An 18,590-nucleotide genomic window follows, 5' to 3' on the forward strand; every position below is an offset into this window, starting at 1 on the left:
TGACCAAACCAGAATCTTGTAAAGCTCTCGTTCAGCCTTCCACAAATCACTGCCACCACCATGGGCTGGAGTGACAGGAGGAGAAGTCCAGAAGTTCTGTTGTAATACTGATGGAAACCTTTGACTCGCTATCCATGAAGACCATCATATACCAATCAATATTCTCACTCACCTGTACCTGGACCATAGCCTTCTGAGTCAAACAGAAAATTCATCAATCATCTAGAGATCTTTATCCTATTTAAAAATCTCCTCTCTTTCTTTCCAGTCCTGATGAGGGGTATTGAGCCAAACGTTATCTGTCTATTTTCCTCCACGGATGCTGCCTGACCTATAGAGCTCCTCCAGTGTTTTGTGTTCTGAAACACTTTAAAAGCACATTTTAATAAACTTAGACAAAAATCTAAGCAGATTGATATGTGCCTTCATCTTTCATGGCCGCTCCTCTCTGTTGACATAATGGAGGAGAGATATCTGTACATTGGGTCCAACAAGGTGTGGGTGATCCAGCAATTTCCCCACCTTACGTGCAACTTTGCACTCCCAGCTGTCCATTACACCATAAGACATAGGAACAGCATTAGTCCATTCGGCCATTGAGTCTGCTCCACTATTCCATCATGGCTGATTTATTATCCCTCTCAACCCCACCTCCTGCCTTCTCCCCATAATATTTGACATCCTTACTAATCAAGAACCTATCAACCTCCACATTAAATATACCCCTTGACCTGGCTTCCACAGCTGCCTGTGGCAATGAATTCCACAGATTCACCAGCCCCTGGCTAAATAAATTTCTCCTAATCTCTTTTCTAAAGGGATAACCTTCTATTTTGAGATTGGGCCCTCTGGTCCTAGACTCCACCACTATGAGAAATATCTCCTCCACATCCACTGAATCTAGGCCTTTCAATATTCAGTTGGGTTCTACGAGATTCGCCCCTCATTCTTCTAAAATCAAGGCCCCAGAGCCATCAAATGCTCCTCGTATATTTACCCTTTCATTTTCGAGTTGCATTCTCCTGAACCTCCTCTGAACCCTCTACAATGCAAGCACATCCTTTCTTAAATAACGAGCCAAAACTGCTCACAATACTCCAAGTGTGGTCTGAACACAGGGAAAGTTCTCCACAATATCCAAGTCTTTAAGATACTGAAGACCCAACAGTCATTTTTGATCTTCAGGAACATTGGAAGTATAATGAGCTTATTGTTTTAAGGTTAAACTGGGGAGTTTACTGCTTGCTGCTGGTCCCAAGTGGAATGAGGCATCCTTTGCTGACTGTTGACGTGGGATTAGAAGGAATTCACTGAAATATCAAATGAACAGTACTGTCAGATGCAGTCCATTGGACACAGAACATGGCTTTAAACTGCTTCCAAGCAGGAGAAACAAGGACAATACATCTCCTCCTTGGTATAATAACCCAGAGCTTAAGGTAATGGCAGGGATGGTAAATCCATGCGCAGAGTCTAAGAATCTGACAACAATGTGCATTTTGTTGATGATTAATTTTATCTTGCAATTGGTGATACCAAAAGGTTATCTCCTGAGACTGCACAGAAGTTGCTTCTGATTGAAGGCAATAGTTCTGGTTCATTGAAGATTAACGTTTTAGATTGCTGATTTGTGGCCGTCTGTGGAGTGCATACTTCCAGCTTGTCTTGCTCGGAAGCTTACTAATGGCTTTTCTATTGATCCGGGGGCTGGACTTGTGAATGCCTGTTCATCCTGTGTTGCTGTAGAACGACAGATCAGATGCATTTCAACTGATGGTGTGAAGGAATTGTAAAGCCTATACTCGCTGGAGTTTAGAAGAATGAGGGGTGATTTCATTGAAGCCTATCAAATTCTGAAAGGTTTAGACAGACAGGATGTTTCTTACAGTGGGTGAGTCTTGGACCAGAGGGCGTAGCCTCAGAATACAAAGACATTTCCTTAAAATGAAGATAAGAAGGAATTTCTTTAGCAAGAGGATGGATAATCCGTGGAATTCATTGCCACGTATTGTGGTGGAGGCTAAGTCATTGGGTATACTTATGGTTGAGGTTGATTCTTGATAAGTTAGGGTGTCATAGTTAAGGGGAGCAGGCAGGAGAAAGAGGTTGAAAGGGATAATTAATCTGTCATGATGGGATGGTGGAGCAGACTCGATGGGCTGAATAGCCTAATTCTGCTCCTATGGTTTATGATCTGACCTTGGGCGACACGGTACCGTAGTGGTCAGCACAATGGTTTACAGCAAGCAGCTATAAGATTGGAGTTCGATTCCTGCCGCTGCCTGTAACATTCTCTCCTCTGGGGGCTCTGGTTTCCTCCCACATCCCCAAGATGTACTGGTTAGGGTTGGTGAGTTGTGGGTGTGCTCTATTGGCACCAAAAGCAGGCTGCTCAGCGCAATCTGCGCTGATTTGATTTGATGTAAACAGTGCTTTTCAATAAATGTTTCAATGTACATAGAACATAGAAACCTACAGCACATTACAGGCCCTTCGGCCCACAATGTTGTGCTGACCATGTAACCTACTCTAGAATTTCCCTAGCGCAGAGCCCTTTATTTTTCTAAGCTCCATGTACCTATCTATGAGGCTCTTAAAAGACCCTATTGTATCCACTTCCACCACCACCACCAGCAGTGCATTTCGTACACCAACGGAATTTTACTCCTCACATATACGAAGGATGTAAAAATTAAAGTCTTCAATTGGAGACATTAATCTCTCTCAGATGGTAGTGAAACTCTGGAATTCTCCACCCCCATGGGTGGTGGAGACTGGGTCACTAGCAGCAGTTAAGGTGGAGAGAGAAAGATAATTGGAAGATTGAGGAATTGGAGGTTATGGGGAACTGGCACAGAAGAGGAGGTGAGGCCAGTGTCGATCATCCGGGAGCAAATTGAATGGTGGGGTAGGTTTGAGTGGACCAGTGTGGTCTTGTTTTCTAATGTACCTCTGTGATGGGGTCATAACCATCCTAAAAAAGTGCTTTTCTGACAGCTGACCAGAGCCTTTGAAGGTCTGTTACATCCTCACAGCGAGCAGTGAGGTTTAATACACAACATTGCCTGTTTTTCACTGTATTAATGAAGAAGGTAACAAACTGACTTCCTCTTATCTCTCTCCATAGAGCAATCTCCTTATCTCTCTGCACTCCTTCCACTTTATATTTGCCTGGTATTGACAATTCAAGGCTTTCCACTCAGATTCCTTTGATGCTGAGGGAGAATTTCATGCTTACAAGTGAAATTTGTGCTTCGTGGTCTCTAATAGAGTTCATGAGCCAAACATCTGATGATAGATTCCTTTAACGCTGCCTGTTATTTGTTTACACCTCAGTGGCAATGTTTCCACACACTGGGCCTGTGCGCAAGCTGATCTCTGCTGAAATATCTAGGCATTATCAGTTCAGAATCAAGTTTTATATCATTGGCATATGTCGTAAAATTTGTTGTAATACATAACGAAAACTGTGAAGTACAGTAAGAACGATATATGTAAAAGTTAAATTAAATAAGTGGTGCAAAAAGAGAAATAAAAGTAGTGAGGTAGTGTTCATGGGTTCAATGTCCATTAGAAATCTGATAGCAGAGGGGACAAAGCTGTTCCTGAATTGTTGAGTGTGTGCCTTCAGGCTCCTGATGGTAGCAATGAGAAGAGGGTAAGTCCTAGGTGATGGAGGTCCTTAATGATGAATGCCTCCCTTTTTTTGGCATCATTCCCTGAAGATGCCATGGATGCTGTGGCTAGTGTCCATAATGGAGCTGAATAAGTTTTCACAACTTTACAAAGGCATCGGAAATCTCCCCTCATCAAAGATCCACACTATCTGGGCCATGCCATCTTCTCGTAGCTATCATCAGGCAGAAGCCTGAGGTCCCACACCACCAAGTTCAGAAACAGCTACTTCCCTTCAACCATTCAATTCTTGAACCAACCTCCACAAATTCCTCAATTTGGCAACACTATTACCATTTTGACCACTTTACACTAAAATGGACCTCTTTTTTGTTCTAATCATATTCATTCTTGTAAAAATTATGTTTACATTTAAGAAAACACACACAAAATGCTGGAAGAACCCAGCAGGTCAGGTAGCATCTATGGAAGAGTGAAGTCGACGTTTCAGGCCAAGACCCTTCATCAGGACTGGAAAGGAAGGGGTAGACACCAAAATACAAAGGTAGGGGGTGGAAGGAGGATAGCTGGAAGGTGATAGGTGAAGGCAGGGGGGTCAGAAAGGTAGGGGACTGGGTAAGAAGGAATCTGATAGGAGAGGAGTGTGGACCAAAGGAGAAAGGAAGGAGGAGGGGACCCAGGGAGAGGTGATAGGCAGGTAGGAAGAGGTAAGGGGCCAGAGTGGGGAGTAGAGAAAGAGGGGAGGGGGAGGGAATTTTCTTTCACTGGAAGGAGAAATTGATGTCCATGCCATCAAGTTGGAGGCTACCCTGATGGAATGAGGTGTTGCCCCTCCACCCTGAGAGAGGCCTCACCATGGCAGAAGACGAGTGCATGGACCACCATATCGAAACAGGAGGAGGAAGAGGAATGAAAATGGTTGGCCACTGAGAGGTTCCCCTTTTGGCAGAAGGAGCAGAAAAGCTCTTCTTATGCATGCTGGTTGTCAGTGACGCTGCTGCAGGTACATTTTTAGCGCACCTCTTAAGGCCTTGCATGTAACGTTGACAAAAAACTCGACAATGACTCAACTTTCACTTCTGGCCCTGAAAAGCTTGAGAACACATAGCAGCAGGACAGCTTATATCCCTCTGTTATCAGACCCTTGAACTAACCTCTCATATGCCAAAAGATGAACTCTTGATCTCCCGGTCTACCTTGTCATGGCCTGCTCTGTACCGCTGTCACAAATCAGCAAATTTCATGACTTAAATGAAAGACAGTAAACCCATTCTGTTGTAACTAGTTAGGACATACTCCACTGTGTCTGGTCTGGAAACATCAATGCCCAGGAACAGAAATGTCAACAGAAAGTGGTGGACTGTTCATCACAGGCGAAGCCCTTCCCACCACTGAGCACATTTACATGGACCACTGTCACAATAAAATCAGCATCCAGCATCAAGGACTCCTAGCCAGGCCATCTCACGATTTAATATCTGGCAGGAGGAACAGGAGCCTTGGGTCCCACCATAGCACCAGGTTCAGGAACAGTACCCTATAACCATCAGATTCCTACACTGATGTGAATAACTTCACCCACCACAACCCTGAACAGACTCACTTTCAATGACTCTACAACATTCTCAGTTTTATTTATTTTTTATTTGCACAGTTTGTCTTCTTTTGCACGTTGGTTGTTTATCAGTCTCTTCTTATGAGTAGTTTTTCATAAAGTCTTCTATTTCTTTATTTTCCTGCAAATGCTGAAAATAAATCTCGAAGTTGTATCTGATGACATGTATGTACCTTGATAATAGATTTACTTTGATGGTCAAAGTTCTGCTGAGATAGCAGAGCATTTACGATGGTCACTGAACAATACTCTAGTGTGGGACTCCCTCTGTGCGAGGCAGCTGAGGAGGCAATTAGAAATGAGAGCAGGAATTCATTCCAAACAATCACTCAGAGTTTAGGGCACATTGGAATTACATGATATCGCCAAGTCACAGAGTCATACAGCAGGGAACCAGGACCTTCAGCCCATCTATCAAGTTGCCCATCTCAGCTGTTCCCATTTGCCCAAGTTTGGCCCATATCCTGCTAAATCTTTCCTACCCATGTACATGTCTGAGTGCTTTTTAAATTATATTAATGTACCCACCTCAACCACTCTGCCTGACAGCTCGTTTCACATACTGATCAGCCCTTGCCCTTCAGGTTCCAATTAAATCTCTCCCCCCTCACCTATGACCTCAACCCTGTGAAAAAGGCCATGTGCATTCATCCTATTTATGACCTTCATGATCTCAATAATGTCACCCCTCATTCTCCTAAACTCCATCGAGTAAAGCCTTAGTTTGTTCAGTCTTTGCTGAACACACACAAAATGCTGGAGGTACTCAGCAGACCAGGCAGCATCTATGGAGAGGAATAAAGAGTCAACATTTCAGGCTGAGAAGCTTCATCAGGACTCGCCTTTGATCTTTCTTAATAACTGTTTCCATGTTGTATGACTCTGTGACTTTCTTTAGTGTTAACCTGATGATATCACACAGTTCCAATGTGAATGATTGATTGCCTCTGAATGATTGCCTCCACAGCTGCTTGAGATTTCTCTGTGTGTTACTGGAGACGCAGAGCAGGTCAGACAGCATCTCCAATCTGTGGGGATGAGCTACCATCAACGTTAACATTGTTTCCCTCTCCACTGACGCTTCCTGACCTGCTGAGTTTCTCCAACATTTTCCATTCCTATTTCAGATATCCAGCATCTACAGATTTCTATCTCAAAATTACTCACTGCTCTGTGACTGAAACTTTGCTGATATCCTGGGATTCTGGACAGCAATTACAAGCAGGATGAGAGTGAATTTATATTGGGTCAAGGGGACAGGACAATATTGTGTGCGAAGACAAGGTAAACATGTTTTTCATAAACTATACCCAAGAAACTACTACCACAGTTATTGAGAGGCTAAGAAGACTACAACTATTTGAAGGAATAGAACTTCTCCTTCTCACAGCCCTGTGGTTAACAGAGCCAGGTTATTTAGAAGACTCCCTTTCAGATGAACCATACCCATTCAAGATCTATGTGAGAATTGTAGAATAGGAACCTTTCACAGCATCAGAATATTTGCTTTATTTCCACAGATTTATCTGGCATCGTAAATATTTTTAGACTGAAAAAAACTATGAATAAGGAGCTCAAGATGGAATTTTACTTAAACCTGGATAATCAGCCAGCATTTGTACAAACCTCAAGCGGTATATGGTTTGTAATGTTCCCAGTGGCTTAAAGTGTAAAAATGGAAGTTTCTTGGTTTGGCTGCGTTCCCAGTGACTCCAAACCCGGAGGTAATAACAGGGAAGCTGGCTGATTGCAACGTGTTCCACAGCAGCTAGGAGTTATGTCATGGAATGTTCTCCACAAGGGGAAGTTAATTTAACCATGTTGGGGGTTCGAGGAGGTGCGGGGGCAGCCTGGGATGTGGGGAGGTATGGATTGGGGTAGGGTTGAGGTGTGGGCGTGTGTGGGTGGAGTGTAGGTCAGAATGGGGTATGGTGGGGAAGGCTGTGCTCACGAGTCAGAGGGAAAATGGAGAGGCTTGTGTGGGCGGGTCAGTGTGGGTGTAGGTTGGCAGCATGTTGCTTTGGCTGGAGACCCTCCATGCTAAAGTCAACTATTGCACCCAATCAAAAGCCAGGACTGAGAGGGGAATGAAGATCTCTCTCTTCACCTTAAACACACATAAATGCCATTACAAAGAATGGCACTTTCTTCGAATTTTGCACAGATTCAGCATATCCACTGCATAGATAAACAGTGGAAAGTATATTAACTGGTTGCATCACAGCCTGGTAGAGAAACACCAATGCCCAGGAATGGAAAGGCCTACAGAAAGCCATGGAAACAGCCCAGGCAAAGCCTTCCTCATCATTGAGTACATCTATAAGGAGAACAGTCACAGGAAATCAGCATCCACCATCAAGGACCCCCACTATCCCAGGCCATGCTCTCTTCTCACTGCTGCCATCAGGAAGGAGCTACAGGAGCCTTAGGTCCCACACTGCCAGGTTCAGGAACAGTTATTACCCTTCAACCATCAGATTCCTGAACCAGCATGGATAACTTCACTCACGTCAACACTGAACTGATTCCACAACCTTCAGACTCATTTTCAAGGGCCCTACAACTCATGTTCTCAGTGTTAATTTTTTACTTGTAGTTTTTCTTCTTTTGCACATTACTTGTTTGTCAGTTTTTATGATTTAGGTAGTTTTTCATAAATTCTACAGTATTCCTTTATTTTCCTGTAAACGCCTGGAAGAAAATGTGGTATGTATTTGTACGAGGATAATAAATTTACTTTGACTTTGAAACACTGTTTAAAGCCGTGAAGCACACTCCCTTATCACTGACCGGACATCTGCTGTCCTTGCCCGATCTTGTTCAGTCCACCATTGCGGTTGATGGTACCTTCTCTTTATTTGCTGAGGTCAGCCCAGCCTGCCACCCCATCTCAAGGGCAACTAAGGGTGGAAAATAAATACTGCCCTTGCTAGTGATGCCCAGTCTTATAGATCCATAATATTAATATCAATTGGAATTTATATTACATGTTGAAATGTGATTTTAATAAATCACATTCAAATATGTCCTGCATAACTTTATCATTCCCATTTAACTATTGTGATGCTGTCACAAGAAGGCACACCAGCTCCATAAGACCACAAGACAGAGGAGCATAATTAGGCCATTTGGCCCATCCAGTCTGTTCTGCCATTCTATCATGGCTGATTTATGATCCCTCTCAGCCCCATTCTCCTGCTTTCTTCTTGTAACATTTGACGCCATTACTAACTCAAGAACCTAGCACCCTTAAATAGACCCAATGACCTAGCCTCTACAGCAGCCAATACTGGCCATCTCCCTCATTGGTTTCAGTCCTGATGAAATATCTTCCGTCCATTTCCCTCTGAATTGCTGTTGGACCTGCAGAGACTCATTCAGAGTTTGAGAAGATTCGATCCGTCACCAAAGCCTCTTGCTAGCTGCTTCAGACGCACTGTTGAGAGCAGTCTGACTGGCTGCATCGCTGCCTGGCGGAGAGGCTCCAATGCACAGCCTCGCAGGAGGCTGCAGAGGGTTGTAGACTCGGCCATTTTCATCATGGGCACAGCGCACCCCAACATCAGGGACATCTACAGCAATGATCTTCTACTCAATATCAGCAAGACCAAAGAGCTGACCATGGGCTTCAGAAAGGGTAAGACAAAGGAACACACATCAATCTTCATAGAGGGATAGAACGAGCAATTTCAAGTTCCTGGGTGTCAATATCTCTGAGGAACTAACCTGGACGCAACATATTGATGCAGCTATTAAGAAGGCATAGCTGTGGCTATATTTCATTAGGAGTTGAGAAGATTTAGTTTGTCAACTAACATATTCGAAAACTTCTACAGATGTACTGTGGAGAGCATTCTGACTGGCTGCGTCACCATCTGGTATGGGGGGGGAGGGGGAGGAGGGAAGGGCTACTGCTCCAGATCAAAGTAAGTTGCAGAAACTTGTAAAATTAGTCAACGCTGTCTTGGTACCAGCCTTCGTAGTAGCCAAGACATCTTCAAGGAATGGCGCCTTAGGAAGGTGGCATTCATCACTAAGGAACCCAATCACCCGGGACGTGCCCTCTTCCTTTGGGAAGCAGTTGCAGGAGCCTGAAGGCACACACTCAGTGGCTCAGGAACAGCTTCTTTTATTCTGCCATCTGATTTCTAAATGGACATTGAAGCCATGAACACTACCTCTCTACTTCTTACTTCTGTTTTATTTTAATGATTCCAGGAATGAAAGGGTTACCGTATGAGGAACATCTGGCAGCTCTTGGGCTGTATTCCCTGAAGTTCAGGAGAATGAGGGGGGATTTCATACAAAAATTCTGAATGTTAGAAGGCCTGAACAGGTTAGATATGGCAAAGTTACTTCCCATGGTAGGAGATTCTAGGACAAGAGGGCACGACTTCAGGATTGAAGGACGTCCATTTAGTACAGAGATGCAGAGAAATTACTTTAGTCAGAGGGTGGTAAATTTGTGGAATTTGTTGTCACGAGCGGCTGTGGAGGCCAAGTTATTGGGTGTGTTTAAGGCAGAGATAGATAGGTTCTTGATTAGCCAGGGCATCAAAGGGTATGGGGAGAAGGCAGGGGAGTGGGGATGAATGGAAGAATTGGATCAGCCCATGAATGAATTGCAGAGCAGACTCAATGGGCTGAATGGCCTACTTCTGCTCCTATATCTTATGGTCTTTTGGTCTTATTTTGCACTACTTATTTTAACTTAACTTTTGAATAGCATGTATTTATACAGTATTTACTGCAATTCAGGTTTTCTTTATATTTATTTATCATGCATTTAATTGTAAGGCTGCTGTTAAGGTAACAAATTTCTTGACATATGTCAGTGATATTAAACCTGATTCTGATCTACAAAAGGTGTTACCCCAAAAAGACACCATCCATCATTCAGGTCCTCACTTTCCGGGTTATGCCATCTACTCATTACTACCATTGGGAAAGAGCCTGAAGACCCACACTCAATGTTTTAAGAGGAGCTTCTTCCCTTCAACTATCAGATTTCTGAGACAATCCACAAACCCATGAAAACTTCTTCACTATTCCACAACGAACCTCGCACATACCCCCAGTGACCACGTAATTAGAAACCTCCTAAAGTGGCCACTGAGTGTATGCTTGTGGTCTTCTGCTTCTGTTGCCCACCCACTTCAGAGTTCGACATGTTGTGCATTCAGAGATGCTCTTCTGCACAGTGTTGTTGCAATGTGTGATTGTCTGAATTACTCTCGCCTTCCTGTCAGCTTAAACCTATCTTGATCTCTCTCATTAGCAAGGCACTTTCACCCACAGAACTGCCGCTTGTTGGGTCTTTGTTGTTTTTCCCTGTAAACTCTAGAGACTGCTGTGCATGAAATTCCCAGAAGATCAGCAGTTTCTGAGATACTCAAACCACCCCATCTGGCACCAACAATCATTCCACAGTCAAAGTCACTTAGATCACATTTCTTCCCCATTCTGATGTTTGGTCTAAACAACAACTGAACCTCTTGACCATGTCTGTATGCTTTTATGCGTTGAGTTGCTGCCACATGATTGGCTGATTAGATATTTGCATTAATGAGCAGGTGTACATATGTATCTTACAAAATGGGCTCTGAGTGTATATCTCACCTAGAATGTATCTACAAAGTTTGAATCTGAATTCAAAATCTCTGTGCCCTCAGAGTGATGGGGGTGGACAGCCCGGCAGCCTAGCAATTTATGTGATGCTATTAAGCTTGGGGTGTCGGAGTTCAGAGTTCAATTGTGGCGCCATCTATAAGGAGTTTTTATGTCCACTCTGTGGACACGTGATTTTTCTCCGAGTGCTCCAGTTTCCTCCCACAGTCGAAAGATGTACAGATTAGTAGGTTATTTGCCCACTGTAAATTGTCCTGTGATTAGGCTGTGTTAGATAGGTGGGCGACTGGGCAGTGTGGCTTATTAAGCCAATAGGGCCTGTACCACTCTGATTCTCTAAATAAAATAAAATACAGCAAATTAAATTTCAATATTAGCAAAATAGATTTTCCTTAAGATGGGAAGATAATTGTAACAGTACATGTGTACTGCTCAGGCAGATGAGATTCGCCGGCAGTGGTTGGCAGCTCATTTAGGGGAAGGAAAACTCTGGTCTCAAACCTTCACTGCCTTGCAGATATACCCACTCATGGGGAAGGCTACAGGAGTAAATCCCAAAGAAAGATCAGGATGTGGGGTCCTTAAGGCAGTCCTACGTTGAGGTCAATGCTGCCTGGCAGCTCCTGTGACACTGCTGGTGCCAAACCATATCGGCCTCCGCCATTTCTTGAGATTCATTAGCTGCGTGGAGAGGGGGAGCTTACTGCATGGGCAACAGCTTGCCTCCATATTGTACAGCACCGGCTTGCGCAGGATGCAATATCCATGGTCAAGCCTGACCAACAAAGAACCTCAACACGTGTGCATCTTTCCCAAGCTCCAGGTTGTGACTGGGTTCTGTGCTTAGAAGCAACACACACAATGTGCTGGAGGAACTCAGCAGGTGAGGTAGCATCTATGGAAAAGAGTAGAGTCGATGTTTCAGACTGAGACCCTTCATCAGGACTGATGAGGGTTCTCAGCCGGCCTGCTGAGTTCCTCCAGCACTTTGTGTGTGTTTCTTGGAGTTTCAGCATCTGCATGTTTTCTCTTGTTCGTGGGTCGACGTTTGTGGCTTAGTAATGGAGAATCTAACATGATCTGTCACTGATACTTGCACACTAACATTAGTAACTACAGGTTACATGCTTTTAACTTTATTAATGAGGATCCATTAGGAAATTACTCTTGCCAATAATAAATGAGCTGTCACAATTGGTCAATTAATTTTGGAAGTTTATTTAAAACTAGAATTGGGAGCATTGAAAAATGAAGTCAGAGTTAGCAAACAAGATAGGAATTTTTATTAGAAATTGGTGTAAACAAAATTAATTAGCAGAAGATTTATTTATTAAGATACAATGCAGAATAGGCCTTTCCAGCCCTTTGGGCCATGCTGCCCAAAAATCCCCTGATTTAACCCTAGCCTAATCATGAGACAATTTACAATGACACATTAACCTACCAATCTTTAGACTGTGGGAGGAAACCAGGGCACCCAGAGGAAACCCACGTGGTCATGGGGAGAACGTACAGGCAGTGGCGGGAATTGAACCTGGGTTGTTGCTGTAAAGTATTATGCTAACCATTATACCACTGTGCCACCCCAGATGATGTGACATTCATTTCAAAACTCCCTTTCTTTTGTTGGCTGTGAATAAGTAAAGTGTATTAGTTACACAAACATGCACAATGATGGTTTTTGACTTTCAATTTACTAGGATCCTCAGCCATGAGGGGATTTCGGACAAACTCAGTTTGCTGTCTCCGGAACATCAAAGGCTGATAGGAGACCCAGTAGAAGTTGGTAAAATTATGAGAGACAGAGAGGGCAGAGATTCAGAGTCTTTTTACCTCAGGATGATACTAGAGGACGTAGTTACGGCAAGATGGAAGACGTTTAGTGGAAGTGTGCAGGGGCAAGTGTTTACCCCTGGGAGGAGTGGAAGCAGGTGCAATAGTGGAGCTTAGACAAACACAGAAATGTCAAAGGAATGGAGGGATATTGATCATGTACAGGTAAAGGAGATTCAGTTTAATTTAGCATTGCATTTGGTTCCAATATCATGGGTAAGATGTCCAGTTCCTGTTCTGTACTGTTGAATGTTCAAAGTGCCTGGAAGACATCATCTCAAATTTGTAAATTCACATTAAGATGGTTTATGAATGGATTAATTTGGTCAAATGCACTGAAATACAGTAAAAAACATTGTTTTGCACATTTTTCATGCAGATTTTGCCTTTACAACAGTTCATTAAGGTATTGTTATGTTTTGCCACTTCAAAACATTAAATTAATTCAAAGAAGCTCAAAGGAGTCCCAAAATGTGGGTGTAGTTCGTGGTTACCTGATGTGAGGCGTGCATGTACCATGTGGTAGAGTGATGATGCATGCAATTCACGTATTTTCACTTATAATCAATTATTTAAACAAACAAGCATGCTTAATCAAACAGTATATATATATATATATATATATATATATACAAGATCATGCAAATATTACTGAAATATTAAATACACAACAAGGGAAAACTGTAACACAATGCAGAATAAAGTGTAACAGTTACAGAGAAAGTGCTGTGCAGACGGGCAATAAGGTCACAATGAGGTAGATTATATGGCCAAGAAACTATTATATCACACAGGTGATAATGCAATAGTCTTATAACAGTGGGATAGAAGCAGTCCTTGAGCCTAGTAGTACTTGTTTTCAGATTTTGTATCTTCTGCCCCGCTGGGGTGTAAAGGTGGGGATGTTTAATGTGGGTGACGGGCATTTGATTATGCTGGGCTGCTTTACTGAAAGTCTGGACTGAGTCCATGGACGGGAAGCTGGTTTCCATGGCGTCCATAACTCTCTGCAGTTTCTTGCGAACACGGGCCAAGCTGTTGCAATACTAAGCTGTGATGCACCCAGATAAGACATTTTGCAAACATGAGAGAGTCTGCAGTTGCTGGAAATCATCGAGGCGTCAAGCACCTCCGCAAGATCCGCCACAAGCAGGACTTCCCGGAGGCCAAACATTGTAATTCCCATTCCCATTCCTGTTCCAACATGTTGATCTATGGCCTCCTCTTGTGCCAAGTTGAGGCCAGCCTCAGGGTGGAGGAACAACACTATATTCCATCTGGGTAGTCTCCAACCTGATGGCATGAATATCGATTTCTCCTTCTGCTGAAAAAATACCCCCCCCCCAACTTCTTCTATTCCCACTCTGACCTTTCGCACCTTCTCACCTGCCTGATATTTCCCTGGGTCCTCTCCTCCTTCCCTTTCTCCTATGGTCCACTCTCCTCTCCTGTCAGATTCTTTCTTCTCCAGCCCTTGACCTTTCCCACCCACCTGGCTTCACCTATCACCTTACAACTGGCCTCTTTCCCTTCCCCCACCTTTTATTTGGGAATCTACCCCTTCCCTTTCAGTCCTGAAGAAGGGTGTCGACTGTTCACTGTTTTCCATAGATGCTGCTTGACGTGCTGAATTCCTCCAGCATTTTGTGAGTGAAGATGTTTTACATGTTGGAACAGAATTAGAACTTACAAAGGAAGAAAGTGTCTGAATTTTGTAGATCACAAAGCCTTGTCAGTATCTCACAGTAGAATGTGACAATCTCAATTTGTGTTCTGCCATTCACTCCAGCAACCAACTGTTACCTCACTGATAGAGAGAGGAGGGCAAGCAAAGCAGGATATTTCATCTGTGCTTAATAAAACACAAACTGGCTCTCTAAAAAAATGTCATCAGAAGGAGTCACATCCAAAGAAATAACCTTTTAACTCTTTTTAACAGACAAGAAGGGGGCTAACCCTACCATTATCAGGAATATTTCCAAAATGATGGCAGGACTGCTCCAACCACACTAAATAATCGGAATTATGATAGCACACAAACCCAGCACAGTCTTCTTATGGCTAGCCAATACTCATGTAAACTTGTGGATAGTCTTCTCCTCATCTGTCCTACTTAGTAATTGTGGCAGATTCATAATGGATTTGGAATATCATGTTTGTTCTCCCCGTATGCTTGGTTCTCAAGACAAGCGTGCTGGGTTTGTGTGCTATCATAATTCCGATTATTTAGTGTGGTTGGAGCAGTCCTGCCATCATTTTGGAAATATTCCTGATAATGGTAGGGTTAGCCCCCTTCTTGTCTGTTAAAAAGAGTTAAAAGGTTATTTCTTTGGACGAGACTCCTTCTGATGACATTTTTTTAGAGAGCCAGTCACACACAACACATACAGTTACAACTCAGCACATACAGTCACACACAACACATATAGTTACAACCAAACACATACAGTCACAACCCAGCACATACAGTCACAACCCAACACATACAGTCACACACAACACATACAGTCACAACCCAGCACATACAGTTACAACCCAGGTCATGCAGTCACACACAGAACATGCAGTCACACACAGCACATACAGTTACAACCCAGTACATGCAGTCACACACAGAACATACAGTCACACACAGAACATACAGTCACACACAGTACATACAGTCACACACAGCACATACAGTTACAACGCAGCACATACAGTCACACACAACACATACAGTTACAACCAAACACATACAGTCACACACAACACATACAGTTACAACCAAACACATACAGTCACAACCCAGCACATAAAGTCACACACAACACATATAGTTACAACCAAACACATACAGTCACAACCCAGCACATACAGTTACAACCCAGCACATACAGTCACAACCCAACACATACAGTCACACACAACACATACAGTTACAACCCAGCACATACAGTCACAACCCAGCACATACAGTTACAACCCAGCACATACAATTGCAACCGAGCACATACAATCACACACAGCACATACAGTCACAACCCAACACATACAGTCAAACACAGCACCTACAGTTACAACCCAGCACATACAGTCACACACAGCACATACAGTATCAACCCAGCACATACAGTCAGACACAGCACATACAGTTACAACCCAGCACATACAGTCACACACAGCACATACAGTTACAACCCAGCACATGCAGTACACAGTACATACAGTCACACACAGCACATACAGTTACAACCCAGCACATACAGTCACACACAGCACATACAGTCACACCCAGCACATACAGTCACACACAGCACATACAGTATCAACCCAGCACATACAGTCAGACACAGCACATACAGTTACAACCCAGCACATACAGTCACACACAGCACATACAGTTACAACCCAGCACATGCAGTACACAGTACATACAGTCACACACAGCACATACAGTTACAACCCAGCACATACAGTCACACACAGCACATACAGTCACACACAGCACATACAGTCACACACAGTACATACAGTCACACACAGCACATACTGTCACACACAGAACATGAAGTCACACACAGAACATACAGTCACACACAGTATATACAGTCACACACAGCACATACTGTCACACACAGAACATGCAGTCACACACAGAACATACAGTTACAACCCAGCACGTACAGTCACAACCCAGCACATACAGTCACACACAGCACATACAGTTACAACCCAGCACATGCAGTCACACACAGAACATACAGTCACACACAGTACATACAGTCACACACAGCACATACAGTTACAACCCAGCACATACAGTCACACACAGCACATACAGTTACAACCCAGCACATGCAGTCACACATAGCACATACAGTTACAACTCAGCACATACAGTCACACACAACACATACAGATACAACCCAGCACATACAGTCACACACAGCACATACAGTCACACACAGAACATGCAGTCACCCACAGAACATACAGTCACACACAGAACATACAGTCACACACAGCACATACTGTCACACACAGAACATGCAGTCACACACAAACATACAGTCACACACAGAACATACAGTCACACACAGTACATACAGTCACACACAGCACATACTGTCACACACAGAACATGCAGTCACACACAGAACATACAGTTACAACCCAGCACGAACAGTCACAACCCAGCACATACAGTCACACACAGCACATACAGTTACAACCCAGCACATGCAGTCACACACAGAACATACAGTCACACACAGTACATACAGTCACACACAGTACATACAGTCACACACAGCACATACAATTACAACCCAGCACATACAGTCACACACAGCACATACAGTTACAACCCAGCACATACAGTCACACACAACACATACAGATACAACCCAGAGCATACAGTCACACACAGCACATACAGTTACAACCCAGCACATACAGTCACACACAGAACATACAGTCACACACAGTACATACAGTCACACACAGCACATACTGTCACACACAGAACATGCAGTCACACACAGAACATACAGTTACAACCCAGCACGTACAGTCACAACCCAGCACATACAGTCACACACAGAACATGCAGTCACACACAGAACATACAGTCACACACAGAACATACAGTCACACACAGTACATACAGTCACACACAGCACGTACAGTTACGACCCAGCACATACAATCACATACAGTCACACACAGCACATACAGTTACAACCCAGAGCATACAGTCACACACAGCACATACAGTTACAACCCAGCACATACAGTCACACACAGCACATACAGTCCCACACAGCACATACTGTTACAACCCAGCACATACAGTCACACACAACACATACAGATACAACCCAGCACATACAGTCACACACAGCACATACAGTCACACACAGAACATACAGTCACACACAGCACGTACAGTTACAACCCAGCACATACAATCACATACAGTCACACATAGCACATACAGTTACAACCCAGAGCATACAGTCACACACAGCACATACAGTTACAACCCAGCACACACAGTCACACACAGCACATACAGTCACACACAGAACATGCAGTCACACACAGAACATACAGTCACACACAGTACATACAGTCACACACAGCACATACAGTCACACACAGAACATGCAGTCACACACAGAACATACAGTCACACACAGTACATACAGTCACACACAGCACATACTGTCACACACAGAACATACAGTTACAACCCAGCACATACAGACACACACAGCACATACAGTTACAACCCAGCACATATAGTCACACACAACACATACAGTTACACACAACACATACAGTTACAACCCAGCACATACAGTTACATACAGATCATACAGTCACACACAGAACATACAGTCACACACATCATGTACAGTTACGACCGAGCGTGCACAGTCTGTTGGGGTTTAACTAATGGTAGTTATCTCTGGAGATGTCTCAGCATTGTTACCACCGGAACGTTCACTTTTGGGTTAAGTATAAATTTTCTCATAAGGAAAGCAGAAAAATTTGCTTTGCTAAACTCCTTCTCTCCATCTGTCTGTGTAGATAAATTGAAATTGAAAAAGATTTACTTTAATCTTGTCCCCTACAGGTGCTGTGAGATAAGGGGGATAATGAGACTGTGGGAACATAGCAAACAAAAAACTAGAATAACTCTGATACCTTCCTGTCCCAACGCCCTTCGAGATTTCTCTGTTCCCCCATTCAGACATTTCCATCATCGCTAATCATAACCCCTCCACCAGCGGTGACCCTGGCTTCAGCTGCGAACCCTAAAACTCTCATGAGGATAGGCTGAGGGAGCTAAGTCTTTCCTCTCTGGAGTGAAGGCGGATAACTTGATAGA

General features: G+C 43.5%; 1 long non-coding RNA gene across 1 annotated transcript in view; it reads left to right on the forward strand.

Moving 5' to 3' along the window:
• The window catches only part of LOC132380992 (uncharacterized), a 155,703-nt gene that overhangs the window by 52,983 nt on the left and 84,130 nt on the right, over positions 1-18,590 (forward strand). The window contains exon 2 of the long non-coding RNA XR_009507895.1: positions 6,379-6,535. This is a non-coding gene — a long non-coding RNA (uncharacterized LOC132380992). The remainder of the gene's footprint in view (positions 1-6,378; positions 6,536-18,590) is intronic.

The sequence above is a fragment of the Hypanus sabinus genome, chromosome 25, assembly GCF_030144855.1.
Source record: "Hypanus sabinus isolate sHypSab1 chromosome 25, sHypSab1.hap1, whole genome shotgun sequence".
Classification (NCBI taxonomy): domain Eukaryota; kingdom Metazoa; phylum Chordata; class Chondrichthyes; order Myliobatiformes; family Dasyatidae; genus Hypanus; species Hypanus sabinus.